Source organism: Falco naumanni, chromosome 1 (genome assembly GCF_017639655.2).
Source record: "Falco naumanni isolate bFalNau1 chromosome 1, bFalNau1.pat, whole genome shotgun sequence".
Lineage (NCBI taxonomy): Eukaryota > Metazoa > Chordata > Aves > Falconiformes > Falconidae > Falco > Falco naumanni.
The window spans coordinates 60958837-60968059 of NC_054054.1; positions in this window are offsets into that span (position 1 = coordinate 60958837).

Sequence of the window (9223 nt, forward strand, 5' to 3'; positions counted from 1 at the left end):
CCAGCCCTGGTGTAACAGGCATTCAGAGCCCTGGTGGGGAAAAAAAGCTCCTCAGTAGGACACTGTTTCCAGGCTCCTGACTTGAATGGCACAGCAGGATATGCAGGTGACAAAGTGGCACCATATGCAAAATATTACATGGAGTGCAACAGCATGCACATCTTACAGGAAAAAAAAGAAATGTAGCAGTAGGTCTCTGTGGTTGGAAGTCTGTACTGATCTAATTTAAAAAAAAATAATCTAATTCTAAAAAAATAATTAAAACTGTGCTACTGACCTGACCCCTGATCAAGATGACAGTAGTGATCAGGAAGCAATACTAGAGAAACTGCAACTTTCAGGCAGGTAGTAATAGTAAGAGATCAAGACCACATTCTAATAAGTTTTTCAACTTGTGATGAGATAAAGCATTCCGGTGATACATTACTGCCTCCTGGAATAACTAGCAGTTCTCAAATAATAACCAAATCAAAAGCAGCACCTTGAGTAGCATGGGTACTAGAATAAGAGGTATTCATGTGAGAGCTACTCTGCAACAGCAACCACTGTGCAGTAGGGTTAGTACTGTTGCAAGAGAGGACAGTCAAACTGAAATCTGAACTAATAAGCTGGAGCAGTGGAGGTATAAAGGCAAAACAAAAAAAAAAAACAAAAAAAAAAAGAAAAGGAACAGTCCAACTAGCAAGATGCCTACAACCAACCTGGAGGCTGTTAAGTAACGTATTAGAAGCCCAAGTAAAACATGTGCCACAACTCAAAAAGAAATTAAAAAAATGCTTACATGGCTCAACAAGAAAGTTACTCAGAGGGAGTTCCCCCTGGCAAGGGAAACAGGAAAACTCACAGCACCTCACAGGTCAACTTTAAACATAACAGGTCTGAAAAAGCAATCTGAAGCTGATGCTCACAGTGGTAGCACAGAATTCTTTAAATACATCAAAAGCAGGAGACCAGGCAGGGAATTACTGAGAGCTGATGACAAAGATTTAAGAAGGGTCACACATTGATAAAGACTGAGAAGAAGCCAAATTCTCTGTAGCAGCTAGGCCAGATCTAGATCAATGTGGTCTAGCATCTTCTGTGTAATTGCTTTGAAAAGACAAGCTAGATACTGGTAAGATCTCAGGACCAAATGGCATTTATGAAGAGCTCTGAAGGAAAGGAGATGTGAGGTTGCAGCACTGCTAAGCAAGGTGCCTTCACCTATCATTACAGGTTGCCTCTGTGTCAGAGGACTGACAGATTGCCAACACAGCTGTCATCTATAAAAAGGAGAGTCTAGAGGGAAGGCTGAGATACAGACCAATGAACAATTTCCAGTCCTGATAGGATGGTTGAGTCTGCAATTAAGAGTAAGTTTACTGAGAGCAAGGGTAAATATAGTCAGCTGAGAAAGGTGTAGAACTTGTGTAAAGGAGAATTTAAGTTCATGAAGCATGTAAAGGGCTAAAATACTGTGAGAAAAGCATACGGATAAAAATCCTTTGGCAAGGCTTTATTAAAGAACGTAATCTGCAATTGTGGGAGATGTCCTTTTCATGACTTGAAAACCAATTAAAAGATATCAAGCAAAATATAGGACTTAATGGTCACTTCTCATGACAGAAAAGTCAGCAGTGGGACCTTCCCAAGGACTGGTGCTGGCACCACTTGAATACATCATCAGTGACCTGTATAGAAGGGCATACGCACTATAGATAAGCTCATAGTGCTGTGCTCATGGGGAGAAAAGTCCACAAGAACTTCACACAACTCAATGAATGGGTAAAAAGTTGGCAGGTGAGAGCACCAGTGCATCTAGAGAAAAATAAATCATGCCTTATTCAGCTAAAACTCAAAAGAGAGACAGGAGAGTCATAACTGAACACATTTTAATGGAATTGTCAGTGTGCACTGGCAGCCAAAGAGATGTTTGGTGTCATTAGTAGGGCTATGGATAGCAAGACAGAGGACAACACTAACTACACAAAAATCTCTATGCACTCTGCTGGGTGAGTGCTGCATGTAGTTCTGATCTACACATGTCAAAGACACAGGGCGCTTCAAGGAAAAGACACTGGGAATTGATCAGGGAGATCCCTGATCCTGATCCCTCCTTATGAAGGGACACAGAGGACTGGAACTCTTCACCTTTAAAAAAAAAAAAAAAAAAAAAAAGCCGAAGAGGGAGTATGATTGTGGCTTATGATTTTATAAGTGCATTAGATAAGCTGAATACAAAACATTCACCAAATTCTACAACACTAGAACCAACATGCAGCTTATGTAAAAGGAAGTACATCCATACTACTTTTTCAAACTCTGCCACAGGAGGTTGTGGAGCTAGATAATATCAGCAGGTTCAGAATACAGTCAGAAAATTCATGGCCAGAGTTTCACAAAAAAGTCTAAAAGTGAAGCAAGTATGCACCGGTTACCATCCTTAATACAGTAATTCTGGATGCTGAAGAGAGTATGAGGGAAACGAACCACATTCTCTCTAGTATCTCCAATCAGCCAGAACACTGAGCTAGACAGACTTGGTCTGACCTCCTAAGGCATTTTGTAAGCTCATTAAGAGCTGTGAAGACTGAAGAAGGTGACGTTAAGATGACCTGTATGATCTACTGCAACTTTTGTTCTCTTGACAGCAGAAGTAAGCAGGCCTGGAAGGCACCAGCAATCAAGGAAGGGGCAGACACAGGTATTGGCAGAGGTCAGGAGGATAAGAAGCATTTCAAAAGACCCCAGTCCCAAGATGTGTGGTCAGGCAAACCCTGTATGTAAAAAAGTACAAAATTTAGCAGAACACAAATACAGAGTGATGTATTTAGGTCTCAAATGCTGTGCGATAAGAACACATACAACCACACTTCAAAATATATATAGAAATGTGTCATTAACAACTTAAAGCCATTTTCATCACGTGTGATGCATCAGAAACCTTGGGATCCTTTTTTGATGCTAATGCACATTTTATGAAGTGCTAAGGGCATTGCTATTTGTTTTAAGATGTCTTTCCTTCCTGTTACATTTGTAAGGAGCTGAAAACTCAGTTCCTGTCATATTTTATAGGTGATCACTTCCAGTGCTACAAATTTATTGCCTTAACTATAGCATTCACAGTAGTATAGGGACAGATTGAAGTTTAATTTAAAGAACAAATTGAAGCAGGGAGAAACAGCACAGCTGTAACACGGATGAGAACTGCAAGTCTACACGCAGCAGGCAATATGGAGTCCTCCATTTCTTATGATTTCTCTGCTGTACGCTACCTAGCACATATGCTTCCTCCCCACCCCCAGCTTTAGATATTTTTCTATAGGCCTTAGCAAGCATCTTCAAAGCAGTTACCTGCATTTGCTTCCATCCTCATGTACCAGCAGCTCCTTCCTTGTGTCCTTTTTCTGTATCACAGGCCTTAAGGCTTTTACACAGATCCAGCTGTGCTTGACGAAATCTCATTCTACATTTGTTTTGTTGTTCTGTGTTAGTTGCTTTACATAGATGTTGATGTAATTGGACAACATGTGTTGTCATTAAAGGGCCCATTTGGGTGAAAATTAAATAACTTATAAATCTGAATCACAGACTGGTCAGGGTTGGCAGGGACCTCCGGAGATCATCTAGTCCAACCCCCTGCTAATGCAGGTTCACCTACAGCAGGTTGCACAGTCACGTCCAGGTGGGTTTTGAATGTCTCCAGAGAAGGAGACTCCACACCCTCTCTGGGCAGCCTGTCCCAGTTCTCTGTCACCCTCAAAGTAAAGTTCTTCCCCATATTCTGATGTAACTTCTTGTGTTTCACTCTGTGCCTGTTGCCCCTTGTCCTGTCACTGGGCACTACTGAGAAGAGCCTGGGCCCATCCTCTTGATACCTACCCTTAAGGTATTTGTGAAGAGTGCAGATAAGGTAGAGACAAGCAAACAATATCTCTTTAAAAGTACCCAGATTCTAAAGGAGCAGGAGTGTCGTAATAAAACCTTGATGGCATTTCCCTCTAGTTCATGTTTGCAGCAGTGGACATCTAAAAACTTGTAAAATATGAAATCCATACATGAGGATCAAAGATTAAAATTTATAGGAGCAAAGAAAGAGTAAAAAAAAAAAAAATCACCATTCTGTTTCCAATCAAACTCTGCTCCAGACACTCTTCAGAACAGCCAAATAAAACTCTCCTTACAATGTTTTAGGTGACATTAACAAGGCTCAGTATCCTGTTAAGGATCTAGAACAGACCTCCACATGGATGCAAGTGTCTGGTCAGGCAGAGTCATACACAAACTCACGATGTCATTCTTAAAAGGTTTAAGATTCCTTTAGACCAAGTTAGAAACTTTGACAGTTATTCTTGCAATTCTTTGTAATGCATGAACAACTGAGTATGATTGTGTTCTTTATGTTTTGTAGCACTGAATAAATGTATTCAAGAGAAAAATAGCCTATCATTTTTGCCTGTGAGAAAAACATAATATTCTTGCATGTTCTAATAGGAGTTGAAGATTTTATACACTTGTTGAGACTTTGGGTATTTTTCCTCCCCTATATTTTCTGTCCTATAGGAATTTCATTCTTACATCTATCTATCCCAGACACACACACACACGAGTGCCTCATTAGGAGTTCTTAATGAAAAACTTTTGGAGCTCTGACAACTTCCTGTTGGAATGCCTCGAATCCAAGAGCAGACATCCACCTGTGTACAGTTCATATATGACCAGGAGTACTGTATGTTCTCCTCTGAGGTATGGATGCATGGTACACGAAAAGCTACACAAGTTCAGAGTTCATTGCCTGCTATGTGGCAAACCGAACACAACACCATCCATAAAAAAAGGTTAGGTCAAACAACACAACTCTTTTCTTTCTCTGGCACTGTCATATAAAAACAGTATCTTCAGGGGAACAAACCTTTACAGAATGTTTTTTATTTTTATGTTACCAGTGCTAGAAATTTAAATTCTACATCCTCCGTTCACCCCAGTTAGCTATACTATTATGCCAGATATCATTAAAATGAATAAGAAAACCCAAATTTATTTCTTTGTGCATCACGATAAGCGTATGATACTGCAAGAAGCATCTTTCCATATTTTCAAGGAAGGTTTGTCTCATGCATTAACACAGGTCAGTAGATTTTATTTGAGATCAGTAATTTTCCTAACACCAGGCTGTGTGTTGGTCCCTCTAAAGCCACTGGAATTAAATAGGGAAAATTTATCTGGTTTGTATTTAGCCTTTCTGCCTTGCATTTTAAAAATGCTTTCCAAGTATAAACAGTAATGAAGAAACCTCAAAAGTTCCTAAGTTGGAAAGCTTTGTTTTATCTTCTAATGGTTATATTTTTGCTTTAGGAGCCTTACTCTAGAGAGAAAAGAAGCCTCAAGGTAAGTCATTACTGAGGAGCACTTCAGGCAAAAACAGTGGAAAAGAGGAGTTTTTCTAGGCTGCAGCACACACAGTTTGTTTCCCCTCCGGTAGCACTTGGTGTAGGAGTTTCTTTCTCTGACTTTAAGGACAGAGAACAGGAAGCTTTACATACAATGTGTTTAAAGACCTGATAGAGTCCTATTCAGTTTTAGTTTGTTTTGTAATAGTATATATTTTCACTAGCAATGGAATAATTTTGCAGAATGAAGGTGAGCAGAACCACTTACTCATCTGAAAAAAATCTTATCATTGGTCAAAGCTAGTGAAAGCTATTGATAGTATTGGAGAAAGCTTTAGCCAGTTTTTGCCCTCGAGTGGGCTATCTAGCACCAGCACAACTGATGGCAAGTAATAAATCACCTCAGTACTGGGGCTGGATTTGGCTGGCCATCTGTGTCAATAGAAAGCCCTCCCTAGTCAATGTATTTGGAGCTAGGAATAATTGTACCTGGTGCAGAACAGCCTTTAGCCCTTCCTTTTCTATAATTATTCACTCTTCTCAACTATGTTTAACCAATTCTTTGCCCCACCTCCCTCATGGATAGGGTCATGGCAGGTTAATGGCCCTGCTACCATGGCAATTAAAATCTTCACCAGCTAATTGCTGCTCAGATGCTCTGTTTTCTCCAGGCTCTGTTCTTGCATCTCTGACTCACCACTTTTCAGCCAGAGCCGGACAGCTGGACTGGATTATGCTGTGACTTTTCTCAAAGAATTTCATTAACCCCAGAGGTGTCCAGCCCCAGGCCAAAGCTCCCTGCCCTCACACACTGCATTTCCCAGGGCTGCCTGACCCAAGCAGCCTTTCTACCCTCCCTGCTGCTCTCCTCCTAAGGTGACCATCTCTCAGAGGAGGGTTTGGCTGGCCCCATGGACCTGCCCTTTGAAGCAGAATGGTCTTTTCTTTTTCAGAGTTTGCATATTATAAAACCGTAAGAGGAAACAAAGCTAAATATCAGCCTCTGCTGTATGGTGCAGAGGCATTCCCACAGGACGACAGGCTGAAAGCACAGCAGAACAACAGATACAGCTTTGCAAGAATAAACAGTTTGCAAACACTGCAATAACTCGCACCTAAAGACTTAAGTTAACATATCATGCTGCAAATACTTGAATACAGAGAACATGTATAAAGAGCAGAGTAAGCATTTCTCCAGCAGTCCTTGTTCGGTGAGAGCAGGATACAGTCACCATTCATTGGCTTTATAATGCTGCCTCTATCCTGAAGCCATTGTAGGCTGATGTCAAACTTACAAAAATTCCTAAATAACTGAGCTATGAGGGTAAGTTCGGAGAATTTTAATGAGCATTTGAAATGGTGCAAGTTAAGAAATTGATGACAGTAATGGTACAACTTCATCCTACACCCCTTTTGGTAATCACATCTGTCAAAAGCCTTAGCTCAGCAGTGGCCAGTTCTCAGGTAAGAGCTGTCCCAGGGGAATTTCCTTAAAGGAAGACAAGGTTTCCTGCTGGGCATATAGCTCCCTCCCCAGACAGGTTCCACAAAAAAAGAAGCATCTAAGCCACAGGCACACACATCACAGCAAATCCTAGGCTTGCATTTTAGTTCGCAGAATAAAAACAGTGAAAGCATTCATGCCAGCGCATAGTGACAGCAAATGGTGTCACTATCATTTATAATTAAGGGAGACAGACAACACTGAAAAATCTAGCCATGCCAGCTTTAGATACAGGATTTTTCACGTTTTAAACTGTCACCAGAGGAGGCAATTCTTAAGGGGTCAAGGAAATTAGTCTTAAGTGGCTACATACTTAATTTTTCAAAGGTCATAAGGTCCCAAGACCTGTCCCCACAGAGACCCCTGCTAGGAGAAATCTGTAATCTCCAATTTCCATGGTTTCTCAGGGATGCTCAAGACATCAGTGTCCTCTGACAGACAAGTCATGGTTACTCACATTCTAAGGTTCATATCCATTAAAAAAAACACACCAAACACACACTAAAACCAACAAACCAGACAAAAAAAAAAAAAAAAAAACCAAAAAACCACCAAACCCCCCACACTACAGATGCTACAACTCATGCTCTTCAGGGATATATTAATCATCATCAACAGGCCAATCAGCTGATACAACCCAGGAATTATTGAGGTATTAATTAACATTCAGATTTATTTTTCTAGAAACTTACTCACCAGAATTTGCTTTCACAAAGCAACCCCAAATAACCTGCACCTCTTTCCCTGTGTATTCAGGCACATTTTAGTGCCTCTAGGGTCTCTGTTTATTATTAAGTTGCATAAAAACTGAAGAAATATTTTGATAACTAAGAGCTCTTCAACAATGGTGTATAGTATAAGAAAGGCATAACACATAACCAGTGCACAGTAAGTCAAGGTGTCCAGTATCCCATATTAAACGTCTTCTGCTTAAAACCCACATTTCATGGTCTTTTTTCAGCTTCATTTCTTGCCAAGTCTTATGCATATTTAAAAACCCTTCAAGTTTACTGTTACTTTAAGAGACTCTCGATTGTTATTATCACACAAGTATCATCACTTTTCTTTCTGAAGTGGATTAGTAGTTTCAAGTGTCATTCACACTGAGGGATACCCAAAAAAAGTACATTAAGAGGGTTTGGTTTTGATTGGTTGTGCTTTCTGGGTTGCTCTTCCTTCAAACAACTCTTCTACCTGATTCTTTTCAAGAAAACATAAACGTCTAGTGTCATGACAGGCTTAAGTAGATATTTATCATCTTTTTGAGGGAGGGGATTTCCTTTTTGGAGGTCACAATTTTTGTGACACTAATAAATCAGCATCAAAGGGTGCTCTAGTTGTGTCATGCCTTAATAAAGACAAAAAAAGGGCAAGATAATAGAGATAAATGAAGATGAATTTGATACTGACTAGCTTTCAGCATGATTTGCAGATAGGGTAAAGCAAGCAGCAGTATTCCCAGGAGTGTCAGAAGTCCAAAAGCAAGAGTACTGCTCAATATATAGATTTATAATATTATGTCAGTGGATTGCTAGATAAATTACAGCTACAAAATGTACTCTTGATACACATCACATACGAGCTGCAGTTTACCAACAAATATATTAATGCAAACTTTCCTGGTGTCCACACTTGCCATACTTCCCAAATGAATATTTGTATTGTGAAGAAATAATAGAATCAGGCCTCATTCTCCCCATAAACATTATTTGCATTCAGGTATGTTATATGCTAGTAATCCTTAATTTAAAGTTATATATTAGTTGCAGTCAGCAGTATATGTTATTCAGGTAACTGAAAAGTCTACTCCTAAATAACAAAACTAAAAGCAGAAAATCATGTTTGTTGTAAGGAACTGCTGACATTCAGTGCCTACTGTTACAGCCTGCACAAAGAACCCACCTGCAGTATTTTTTAGAAGGCAGAACACAAAGATTTTGTTTGCATAATACCGATTACAGGAAACAGCTGGGAAGAGCTCATTCAGCCCATACTCTGTACAGGGAGGATGCTGCAGGTGACCTGAGCTTCACAAAACTACTGTAGGATACAGGGATAATTCGGCTTGCAGATCTGACATGTAGCCTTCTATGTAATTAAGTTTACAGCTTTATGAGATACATAATAACGAAAGCCTGGCTTATAAAAGCAACAATCACTTTTTACATGAATCTTTTCTTATGCAAAGTATTTGTCTTCCTACTTAGGAAGAATTGATTTGTTACCAATTTTTTTTCAGTTTAGGAGACTGCTGGGCTGAGTTCTTCACTTATGCTACCAGTGGGCACATATTTACGCTAATTATCAGTATCATCTTCAAAGTCCTAATCAAAAATGACATGGCAAGGAC